Consider the following 13,241-nt stretch of genomic DNA (forward strand, 5'->3'; position numbering starts at 1 on the left):
TACGACATAAAATAATGCTCGATTGGCCGACAAAGACACAGTTCGTTAGAAGGCAACTAGCAGTCATATATTTCAGTGGCAGCTGTTTTCTCGCGAACTTTTTTCTATTCGGCCAATCAAGCATTATTTTAATCAGAGCAACCTACCCAATACAACATAAATGGCAGTAGTGGTTGTGGTTGTGTTATTTTTTTTATCGTGCGTTCTTTCAATGCAGTAGCGGTAGTTACCTATTACACCACCCCTCCCCACGATTCCCTTTCTTTCTTTCTTTTCTTTTCTCTCATTAATGCTAGGTAGCTATCTTTTAAGCCGTTATTTCTTTCCATTTTTCCCAATTTAGCATAACTACCTCAACAGCCGTAAATTCACATCTATCTTGTTTCGCTGTTATTTTTATTACTCTCTCACACACCACATTCACAAATACGAGAAAGACATCCTTGTTTGGCTAAGGAGGAGTAAAAAAATTATAACTGATGATTATTATAAGATAACAATTAGAATAGACCCTCCTTATTATTTACCAAACCTACCCCCCTCGTAACACCAAACCAACAATTTGGAAAGAATGGAACCCGTCAGATTAATAAACAACTACTATTTTTCCACCACTTATCAACAAAAAGTTCCCAGCACAAAATGCTGAACAAATTTTGTCAACGTATTTTTATAATTGAATGTCAACTTTTCATTCCCATAACTAACTAGATAACTTAACAAACAATACAAAAAGAAATCTAAAGTGAAAAAAAAACTTACGCATCATTTGCAAAATTTTAATGCGGTGTAGTAAAAATTTCATATGACACCTAGCCCCGACCGACCCCAATGAATGAACCCCACCCCCGCCCGCCTCCCATTTTCTGCCTGTTCGCCTTCAGTGTTGTAAAAGTATGGGGGGGGGCATATATGCATATTTTCTGCAATAGATACCAACTATCCGCATCTTGTCACAGTTTATTCGCCCGTTTGAATAGCAAATGTATGCAGTTGTTGTCATTGATGCGACCCTCATACCATTCTAGCCCAATTTTTGTCCCCTTTTGACTTGAAATTGCAGCTTGCTCCTTTTTATACCATCACATTTTTCTTATCTCTTACAGCATTACCAGCATCGCATATCTTACTCGCTATCATATGTACTCTTCCTAACGTATACTATCTATACGAATAGTTACACACACCTTTACCTGTAGATTACCCCCCCCCCCCCCTCAGCCCCACCGATTGGGGGTAATATATCTGAGCATAGTCTACAAAACAAAACACGTACACAAAATGCGCATGTGCGCATATTGGGAATGAAATAGAGTGACTAGTCCGCTATCTTTGTTTTTATTTCTTCTTTTACCCTCTCGCAAAAAAGAAGAGGCAAACAAACAAAAACAAACAACTAAACAAAAAACTCTACTCGATTGAATACTGCTCTTATTATACAGAATTGTTCTTCACAGACTGCGCGAACGTTGAGTTGAAAAAAGACAAATTTTCAAGTTAGGTTTATATATGCCGAGTGTAGATATATTTCTTACATAACTGTAGCAGAACATTATCAATTCAATGTTTGTTTTATTTTACAGCAAATGGGTAAAAATTGTTCCCTTATATTCATGATACCATAGGGTTAACCAACCTCTCCTTCAAAATCAGAAAACCCTGCCTTGATTCTAACTTCACATTTTTACATGGGTAATGTGGCTTTACTTTTAATTATATTTGACGCGCGCGACTTGTTAGTTTAATTAACTAGCTTCTCTTTTGTGGGTTGCAGTTACCCAAGTTAATATTTTTACACCTATCAATCAAAAAATTTGGGGTGGGCATTTTTAACTCGCCAATTAAAGCTGACGCGACGATATAAATAAATATAGAGGATCCTTATACAAGTATGGACAGTTATCAGTTTTACCACTTTAACCAAATTTATGATTAAGTCGAGGAATCATCCACTGTCCCTACGGAGGTAAGTCGGAGTCTAATTTATATCTATTTTTGTTATAACTTGAAAAACTAATGAACACCGAAAATTTTATGGCTGCTAAATTATGTGGGAAAATTTTACATGGAGTTATGTGGAGTTCACTCTTATCGGTGCCCAGGATAAAATACCCAATGCCAAAATACCCATTAAGCCAAAATAACCAAAAATAAGACTATATTTCAGCCTGTTATTGAAATCATCAAAAATAATAGTTAAGCATTATATGGCGAGTGTGCCGCTATTTCACCCCTATTTGTTTCACCTCCTGTCATTTTACTCCGACTCCGATTATTTCACCCAAATTTTAATTCCTTATGTAATTGGTGCAATTGACATTCAAAATGAACGACGAGTCTGGGTAAAGAGCTTAGGGGTGAAATCTCAAAGATTGCGATTCATACTGTTTGGGGTAAAAAGTTTGATAAAACCGATCTTGAGATCAATTTATCCGCTTAAGTATAATAAAAAAATATGCTTGTAATACAGATTGTTGATTCGTAATTACATTATTGAACAAAAATAAAACCAAGGAAATAAACTGGGCACAAAAGTATCGGGTATATTGGCAATAGCAAACTGTCACGTAGACCTCAAAAATGAATTTTGATCAAAATTTTATGTCCTTGACGTCTGAACGCATCTCTACTGACAGATACTGCGAATTGAATAACTGGTGAGAACAACTATTTTCCAAGCAATTAAAGTCTCTCTCTCTCTCTATCTATCTGTGTCTCTCTTTTGCACAAACACACACACACACAAACACACACACATTCACTCACTCACTCACTCACTCACTCACTCACTCTCACTTACTCACTCACCTTCCTCTTCTTTCAGTAACGTTTAAACTCGTTGTTTTTATTAAGGATTGAAAAAAAAACAAATGTGGTTCCTTTTATTTGAGAAAAAACCGTTTAGAAACTGAAATTGAAAACATCATATATACAAAACCTTTAATGAACTTCGGCCCCTTTTTGTTTTTTAGATATAATATTTTTTTCTAAAACAAGCTTTGTACTAATTATTATGATGATTGGTATTATTTCTTTTCTATTACTTAGTTTATGACAAGTATTAGAAATCGTTTCTCGTTTTCTTTAAATTCTTTTAGGCATTGTTTGCTAGATAGCCAAATGAGATCGTCAACAATTTTTGGTAAAATCTTCCTTTTTTGCCAGCGAAAATGAAAAATAAGTTAGTATTGCTTAGCAGATGATTGAATCTTCAAGTTTCAGTAAAGTTTATCGAATCTATAAACTATAGAAAATGAGTTCTAAATGCTATACCGGTAGAATTGCTAATGTGAAATTGATTATATAACATCCCGTTTAAAATTGATTTTTCGGAGCAGCAGTTTGTTAAAAAAAATTTCTCAATAGTTTTAACTAAAAAACGTTTGCAATTTGTATCAGTTTTCACAATTTGTTTTTGTTCAATCTGTTTTGCTTTTGTTTTATTTAAAAAAAATTACAACGCCTCTTGTTTTCCTGTTGTAGCTGAAGATCACGCAGTGAAAGCTATAATGGCTACGTTTTTTCGCCAAAAACGCTACGTTTTGTTAACAAGATAATAGTGTGTGAAAATTTGTTATAAATCAATTGAAAATTTTTTTTTCAGATTCCCAGTTCAAAACGTTGAACTTTGTTTTTATTGAAATAGAAAAAAATTCAGTTAAACTAAAAAATTCAACAAGGCGGCTCGTTAATCTGCGTTAGCCATTAAAATCATTAGCTATTATATGAATTTTAGGTAACTTTATTTCAGTTTTCATTTATACTAATTCAGCTAAAATTATACTGAAATAGTAAATAAGTTCGTTCATTTGGGCCGCATTTGCAAATCATTGGGATCTGTTATTACCTGAATAAGCTAAAAGAAGAGAAAAAGAAACTCAAATACACCACTCACAATTTCTTTTATGAAAACCCATATTGTCCACAAACATAAAATCAGTAGACATGTTATTTTTTGAAAATCAAGGAATTGGATGGGACCTCTAAATGACGAGAATAAGTTACAAGTTGACGAAAAGAACAACAATAACTGAAAAGTTTGAAACATCTTTGAACAATTATATTATCATAATTTTTAAGTTTCGGGTAACAACATTCATTTAATCGTCTATTACATTTTTATGAGACCGGTCTGAATTTTACGGCTACCTAAAAATAAAAAAAAATGCAAAAACAGCAAACTCAAAAAAATTAAGCGAGAAAAGTGTCAAAGATTTCAAAGAATGAACTTTTCAGTACAATCTCTTCTATTTTCAATTAATTTTTTAACAGCAGGGTGATTGTTTTTATTGTTACAAAATGACTTGAAAAACAACAAATATAAACAAATATATTAAAACCACGAAGTGATTGAGAAAACCCCCAGTATCAAAGACATTAAATTCAATGGTTTTCAATGGAATTAAACAAAAACGCTACGTTCCTATGTCGATGCATTGATGGAATAGCAATCATATGTTTCGTTCATAGGTCATCGGTAACTAATCACAATAAGTCGTATGGCAATGAAAAATATATGAAAACCACGAAATTTTTGAGAAAACCCATAGTGTCAACGTCATAAAATTCAATAGCTTTCAACGGAAGGCATTTAATACGCTAAATTATGCATAGATGATGTGACGTCAAGGATATTTGTCATTAAAAAGTTATCATAAGACATTGCAACATGTCATTGACTATGAAAACAACAACAATTACAGGCAAAATCCAAAAATTTAATAGAAAAGTGCGAGAAGAAAGTATTGAAGCGATTTAAACCATAAGCTTTTTTCTCTAAAAAAGTTTTCTACGATCTATGGGACGTGTTCCCTACGCCAATGAGAACTATCAGTATGAGGATAATGTAATATGATTTCAAAAATAACCAAAATTACTAACAAAAATATTCAAAAATTATACAAAAAAATTATGAAAACTCGTGCACCGAAATCAAAAAACCAATAGTTAGAAGACAAAACCGCCAAATAGATAAATTATTTTTGCAGTGGAAAGAAAAGTGGTTCTGTCATTACTGAGACCAACTTACAGTTCACTGAAAAATGTTTGATGAATGTTCAAAAAAATTTTCGAAAAACTAGTTTTTAAAGACTTATACAGCCATTAAATTCAATAGTTTTCAACAGAAGTCAATGAATACGCCCAGTTATGCCACGATGTGAATACAAGGATGTTTTTCATGCCTAGTTAATCAAAAAGACATCACAAAATGTCTTATGACTATGAAAAAACAAATACATTCAAAAACCAAAAATTCTGTAGAAAAATGCAAGAAGAAAGTGTTGAAGCCATTTAAAACATCCTTTTTTTCTCTTAAAACTTTATCTATGATCTTCCGCACGTCTTTGCTAAAACAATTGTAGCCATCAATTTTAGGATGACGTGACAAGATTCCAAAAGTAACCAATAAAACGAAATGTCCAAAAATTAAAAAAAAATTTGAAATCTTGTGGTATTGAACACGTATAACCAATGGTTATTCGCTTAAGCGCTAATGAGATTAATTTTGGTTCCAGTAGGAAGAAGTGGGGCTCCTGTTTTTACTGTGACGAACTTACGTTTCACAAAAATAGGTATATGATTTACTAATATTAAAAAAAGTTCGAAATTTATTTTCAAAGTCTTAACAGCCATTATGTCCGCTCTGTTTGCGGTAACTTTCGAAAAGATCAATAATCGAAATCCTAAAAAACTAATAAGAATTCAAGACTTAATTTCTTGAGATCAGCAAGGTATCGGAACAATGTCGATATAGCAAGCCAAATCCTATTTCGGTACAGAAAATCCAAATTTTTGTATTTCACAACGTATAAGACTCAACGTATAAGACTCAACACCTATGAGATTGATCAGACTGAACGTATAAGAGAAAAACGTACGTAAAATTTACTGCATCAGACAACTAGCGAGGTTATCGGCCAAACGTATTTGATGCTCTTTTCAAGGTCAGAATAGGTCAAAAATGGTATTATTTTGACTCTGGATTCCATTTATATAAAAAAAGTGATTTGGTCCCACCGGTTTTCGAACCGCAAACTCTAGATTAAGGGGCCTAGGTCCTAACCATTAGGCTATATCCCAGTTGGAACAATCTGTGCGAACGCACAAGTAATATGCTCTTTCATTTACGCTTAGAAGCAATTGCGTCAGCAACATCTTCAAGCCTCAAAACTGATGATTCGAAAACTGGTATCAAATTAACAATAGGATGAATCAATGAGCCCGATTTTGTTTGAACTTGGGCGAAACGTGCGATGCCGTCGTTACCATAACGTAGACTCAAAATGCGGGCAAGTGGATAATAGACTCTTGGGCTGTCGCTATCGATTATCCAAACTAGGTCACCAGTTTTCAAGATTCCATCGGACGGAGTCTTCCATTTACAACGACAGCTCAATGAGGAAGATATTTTTTTAACCATTTTTTCCAAATGGCATTAGCGTACGCTTGCGCTCTGGCGAATCGCTTTCGGTGATTGAAGTCATCGACAGGGGTGAGTGAAGGAAGGCAAGTTCTGCGATTCCCCAAAAGAAAATTGTTTGGCGTTAATGCATCTAAATTGTTGGCATCCGAACTTACCCATGTCAATGGGCGGTTGTTTAGTGACTGTTCCATCAGACATAAAGTAGTGAGGAGTATTTCGTCTGTAAGCCGACGATTGCCAAGGGTTGCGTAAAGTGTTCGCTTGAAACTCCGCACTAGCTTTTCCCAAACACCTCCATGGTGCGGTGCAGCAGGTGGATTAAACTTCCACTTGACTCCCCTTTGCGCCAACTCCGAAGCAATTTTCTGTTTCCCCAAGTTTAGGAAACATAGCAACAGTTCTTTCTCTGTACCAACAAAGTTAGTGCCGTTGTCGGAACAAATGACCAACGGCATTCCACGACGAGCAATGAAGCGTTCAATACCCATAACACATGAATTTGTATCCATAGAATGTGCAATCTCAACATAAACTGCTCTGGTCGTGAGACAGGTGAGCAGGAAACCCCACCTTTTCCCACAGGAGCGGCGGATCGTGACGTGAAACGGACCAAACTAGTCAAGACCCACATTCGTAAAGGGCGGACACCGGAAGGCAAGACGTTCGGACGGAAGATCAGCCATCATAGGTTGGACAGGCTTAGTGCTTCGTTTTCTGCAAAGGACACAATTAAAACTAATCGAACGGAGGATAGAACGAAGCTTCAGAACAGCATACTGCTGTTGGACATATGCGCAAAGATAATCGTTACCTTCATGATGCATTTTGATGTGCATATGGTGTAAGAAAATGTACACCAGTGGGTGTCGACCGTCGAGGATTACGGGGTGTTTCAAACTGAACTCGAGGTCGGTGAAGCGCTTAATTTTGCCACTGGAAAGGATGCCACCGGGCCCGACAAACGCAGCAATAGGGCTTCCTTTACTGATTTTTTTTCGAACAGCGGAGTTGCATAAGCTCAATTGGGAAAGACTCTGCTTGCGTAAGAAGCTGCAGCTTTTTTCGGCTGCGGTAATGTCCTCAGGTTCTACTGTGTTTGGATCTATAGATCGGTAGGTGGCGTGCCGTGGAAGAATACGTAGGACATACGCAAGGATTCGAAGAAGTTCGATACGAACTGTATCTGCGAAAATGAATGCTGAGCAGTTGTCTAAAGGGTTGAGATCAGCTGCATGACGCTTCAACTTGATGTTCGACACCACTTCGGTGTCCGGGCGAAACGGAAAGTCAGATGTACGAAGAAAATCAGGATCAAGCGCTGTTCTGCAACGCCTCCGAGGACAATCCCCTCGTGCCGGCTTCAGTCGGGTTGTTCTGCGTTGACACGTGATGTCATTGATCGTCATGCGTTCCCTCTAGAATCTCAGAGACACAATTCGCGACAAATATAGGCTGTTTCTCTAGGGAATTCAACCACTGAAGGACTGTGGTACTATCTGTCCTCATAAACGTGCGTTGAATCTGACTGGTGAGCGCCTCGCATATTTCCTCCCTGAGGCGGGATGCCAGCAAAACCGCTTGGAGTTCGAGTTTAGGAACGGTGAGCACTTTCATCGGAGCTACTCGTGCCTTTCCAATGACGAAGGCTAGTTCTGTTCTTTTTTCGTTGTCTGAGGAATTCACGAGAGCACGCAAAAACGCAACTGCGCTGAACACCTCCTGTGAACTGTCACCAAAGACAAGTAATTCTAAGTGCTCGAACGAACCGGAGCAGCAGCTCCTAGGTATTTTCATTAGTCCAAGTTTTGGTAGTTCTGAGCTCCAGGACTCGAAACGCTCAATCATTTCCTTTGGGAGTACATCATCCCAGCTCTGACCGTGAAGTCGCCAGACATCTTTGAAGAGGAGCCGCGCTTTCACAGTAAAAGGGGAAAAAAGCCCAATTGGGTCAAATATTTTGATACAAGACCCAATACCAGCCTTTGTGTAACAGCTTTCGAGGCATCACATATTGTTCCGCGCCTAACAACTAGTGTGTCATTTACAAGATCCCATTTCAAACCTAGAACGTGAGTTGACGACTTCTCCCATGAGGCGCCTATTTCTTTTGGAACCTGTTCAACTGATTTGTCCTCCAGCTCCTCAAAGAGGCCAGGGACATTAATGATGAACTTAGGCAGCTTGAAACCTCCCCTGTTCAGTAGCTCGATCAAATCGCGGGATATTTTTTGTACTTTAATGGGTGACTCCATTGAGTCAAGGTAACCAACCATATAAAATTTTTGGCAAACAGCTTGCGCCGCTTCGGGAAAATCTGAATTATTGTCTCTCGCGGTACGCAATAACGCATAATTAGTGCAAGTTGGTGAATCTTGTGCACCGAATTTGTGTCTTGTGTACTGGTATACCTCAATGTTCATTGAGGGATCTTCCCGCCGCAGGAAATGCAAAACTGACTGTTCCGCTGGTAAAACACCTACTTGTAAGAACATACCCTCAATATCAGCGGAAACAGCGAATTGATGCTGACGAAAGCGCATCAGAGTGTGGATTAGTCTCAGCAACAGGTCTGCACCGGTGAGTAATAACTGTTCAAAGATATACCCTGAAACTTTGAAGCACCATTCAACACCCTACGAGCTTTTCCCGGCTTGTTGGGGTTTACAACCGGGTGATGAGGTAGATACCATTCTCTTCCGGCGCAATGCTTGTCGTCTCGACTTTCCACTTCAATAACATAGCGTTTATCGAGATCGTCTTGAATTGTCTGTGCATAACGCTTGTACAAAACGAGATCTTTACTTAATCTCTTTTCCATTGAATTGAACTGCACCATTGCTGAAAAAAATGTTGGGGAGTTTTACTTCGTCTGAAGACCAAAGCATGCCTACATGATATCGGCCCTCATTGTGTACGGTGGATTGTTCGAGGATCTCAGTTGCTCGATGGTCAGAGGCTGAACGGGGATCGACCTGGTTGACAGCCCCATATGACTCCATGTCATACCAGGATTTTATTTGGGATGCTAACTCGGAATCTTGTTTAGCTACTGCCTTGAAACAAGTAGAAATCAGACCAGATGAAGACGGCAACGGACCGCTTAATACCCATCCCAACGGTAAGCGAACGGCAACGGTTGAGGGTTTTGATTCGGTTTCAAAATACTTGATCGGGCGGATGGCGTGGTAAGCGTCTTGGCCTAGTATCATCTCGACTTTTGCGTAGTCATACGTCTTGCTCGGTAATACGCTTAAGTGAGGATATTTTTCTTGAATGGCAGTATTATCAATAATGTCGGAACCTACTCGTAAATTTGTTTTTACATAATGGAGTAGATCAAACGGAGAGCAAGTGTTTTTGCCTATTGGTTGGACAGTAACCTGTACAGATTCCGATTTTATAGTTTCTTGAGTATTTATGCCATTCACGGTCAGCTTTAATGGGGTACCCTTCAATTGAAGACAACTAGCGAGCTCACTGGATATCCAAGAATGACTACAAGCTGTGTCACAGAGAACAAGTGCTCTAGTGCGTACATCTGAGGGACTTAAAAGATCAACTTCAAGACTCTGAAGAAGCCCTTTTACATCAGTTATTGACGTGAGTCCCGAGGAACTAGTCGTTCCCATAAACTTTGCATTTTCAACTGTATTTGATGAAGTTTTTGTGGAGCTTACTTTAGACAGCGTGACAACGTTACTTTTCTTCTCTGTGCTTACGGGAGAAACGCGTTCTACCCCGTGAAGTATTTTGTTATGAGTGCTTCTACAGCCCTCAATCGTGCATTTTCGTTGACGTGGACATGTTCGGAATGAATGCTTACCGTTCAAACTCGAGAAACAAAGTTGGTTTTCTACACCAATCTTAGCACGCTGCGTAGGGGTCTTTGCCCTGAAAGATTGACATCGCCAAATGGGATGTTGACATTTGCAAAGAGCGCAGGGCAATTGATCATGTTTTGCACTCTGGGAAGCTTTATTAGAGATATGTTGTTTTGCATTTGCATTAGCAGCAAAGACTTTCGACGAAATTTCTGTTTTTGTTACACTTATGTTACCATTATCCTCATTTTTTCCCTTGAAAGAGATTGCTTTCTTGCGCTCTTGAGCTTCTGCTTTCTCTTATAGCCAATCGTTAAAATCTAACTTTGTTGGCCTCAACCACTCTTTCTTCACGGTGTGCATTGACCAGGATTCTTTTAATTTAGGTGGAAGCTTTTGAACTGCTTGGTTTAAGAGGAACGAGCTACAAAGATCTGTGTCATATGACAATGACCTGAATACACCAACGAGACTTGAGACTACAGTAGCAAAGCTGATTATTCTGTCTGAGTTATGCATTTTGACCGCTGGATAGCTTAAAAATTTATCAAGATGCGCAGTTACCACTGCCTGTGGCTGTCCTAACTTACGCTCAAGCTTTTTCAATGCATCTCTACACATTGACCCACAATAGTCAAAATCTGCAATTGCAGCCTTTGCTTTCCCTGTTACCAATGTTTTTAGGTACGTTAGCTTAACGTCATCACTCAATGTCTGCAAATCGATCGCATTACGAAATTGGCCGTACCATTCATGCCATTGAAGAGGCTCGCCGTTGTATTGGGAAAGTTTCCACTTGGATGGGGGATCTCTCTTGCTGAAGCTAAGCAACTCGGCAAGATCTTTTACAGTTAATTGTTGAGATGCTGGATGGTGCGACAAAAAAGGTTGATGCATGGGTAGGGGATTTCGAGAATAAGGCAGCGAGGACAAAACGTGTGGTGTGGATATCCCGGTAGGAGTGGTGCTGTTTGCAACGCCTGGTTGTCTACTATTGCACTAGAAATTGGATTACAGTAGTACGTTTTACCACCTACGGTGCTTACTGAAACAGGTACGTTTGCCGTGACATTAACTTTGGACCTCTGCGGAGCCATCGGAAAATCATTTGATTCGGTGTTTAATGGAACATTAGCGATGGTCCATGAATTCACGTTGAGCCTGTAGTGACCTTGTGATATTGATAAAGCCTGGTGGTGGAGTGGGTTTGCCGCAGCTGCAGGCAAATTTGATTCTAATTGCGCTGCCAAGTAGTTGAGTTGATTGTCGGCCGGGAAAGCATAATCTCGATTATGTTGAGGGGTGTATAATGCTGTCGACAAATCATGAGCTGGAGATACAATTTGTAAATTTCCAGTGTTTTGTGGCTGGTTCAGGTATGCATTGCCTTCCAGAGACAAACTAGGTTGATTTGTTTGAAAAAACAAACCAAAAACCACGGTAGTAAGCAGATTCTTGATCAACAAGAGACTGCCAGAATTGCAGTGTATTGTTCGGCAGGCATTCGTTTTGATTGTTCACTTCGGAGATCGGATTATTGAGTTCAAGCTCTTCGCTGCCTTGATTGATTTGCTGGATAAGATCATCATTTCCAGCCAAATCTAACGGTTGAGGAATCAACAGTGATGCATGCTGTTGGTTTTGATCGTTCATTTCTGATCGATGATTCTCAAAAAAACGATTCTCGGCAGTATTACCCTGTTCTTGGACGAAAGAGTTATTATTTTGTGCATCTGCTATCGCCGAAGAAATAGCTTGATCGAAACAAGCGCTAGATTTTTTCTGTTTGCAAGTCAAGATGGCTGTTTTTTTGCTACCAACTGACTCAAACTTTTCTTTGACGCAATTTTCGCTCTTTGTTGAGTAGATACTGCCATGTTTTGAGGAACTATTAGTGGAGGTCTCTAAAAGCAAAGATTCATCGTCCATTAAGTTGTTTTCCTGCATTTTAGGTTCAACGAGACGTTTTCGATTTTCCTCTTGCATTTTCTCGAGGTGTATGTGTCGAAAAATCATGAGCTGGAGATGAAATTTGTAAATTTCCGGTGTTGTGAGGCTGATTCACGTATGCATTGCCTCCCAGAGACAAGCTAGGTTGATTTGTTTGAAAAAACAAACCACAAACCACGGTAGTAAGCAGATTCTTGATCAACAAGAGACTGTCAGAATTGCAGTGTATTGTTCGGCAGGCATTCTTTTTGATTGTTCAATCCGTAGATCGGATTATTGAGTTCACGCTCTTCACTGCCTTGATTGATTCGCTGGATAAGATCATCATTTCCAGCCAAATCTGACGGTAGAGGAATCAATTGTGGTGCATGCTGTTGGTTTTGATCGTTCATTTTTGCCCGATGATTCTCAAAAATAAGATTCTCGGCAGTATTACCCTGTTCTTGGACGAAAGAGTTATTATTTTGTGCATCTGCTGCCGCGGAAGAAATAGCTTGATCGAAACAAGCGCTGGATTTTTTCTGTTTGCAAGTCAAGATGGCTGTTTTTCTGCTACCAACTGACTGAACCCACCCTTTGACGCAATTTTGGCTCTTTGTTGAGTAGATACTGCCATGTTTTGAGGAACTATTGGTGGCGGTCTCTAAAAGCAAAGATTCATCGTCCATTAAGTTGATTTCCTGCATTTTAGGTTCAACGAGACGTTTTCGATTTTCCTCATGCATTTTCTCGAGGCCTATTTGACGTTTCTTAGAAAACAATTCTATCTCATGCCTAGTCTCAGTCATTTCACGTTCTCTCTCTGCCATCTCAATTTCATACTCTCTTTCAGCTATTCGAGTAGGAGCTTTGTTTTCTTCCTCCACTTCTTCTCGTTTAATTTTTGCTAATATAAAATCGTTCCTGCGAGCGGTTGAAGCCTTCGAAGAGCTACCAGCAGACAAGGATTTGTGGGATCTTTGAGAGCCCTTTTTTGAAGTTTCGTTGCCCTGAGTGGAGTCTATATAGTCTCGGGCATTTTCCATATACTCATCGTGTCTTTTATT

General features: G+C 38.8%; 1 protein-coding gene across 2 annotated transcripts in view; it reads left to right on the forward strand.

Moving 5' to 3' along the window:
• Window positions 1–231: 231 nt before the first annotated feature.
• LOC142352010 (uncharacterized) overlaps window positions 232–13,241 on the forward strand; it is a 56,433-nt gene continuing 43,423 nt past the window's right edge. The window contains exons 1-2 of one of the 2 annotated variants that reach the window (XM_075404339.1): window positions 232–461; window positions 933–1,966. The gene's annotated coding sequence lies outside the window, so the exon portion shown is untranslated. Of the gene's footprint in view, window positions 1,967–13,241 lie in introns of both variants that reach the window. The other variant, XM_075404336.1, reaches the window with a different exon arrangement.

This window comes from Convolutriloba macropyga, chromosome 13 (assembly GCF_964194025.1).
Source record: "Convolutriloba macropyga chromosome 13, txConMacr16.3, whole genome shotgun sequence".
Lineage (NCBI taxonomy): Eukaryota > Metazoa > Xenacoelomorpha > Acoela > Convolutidae > Convolutriloba > Convolutriloba macropyga.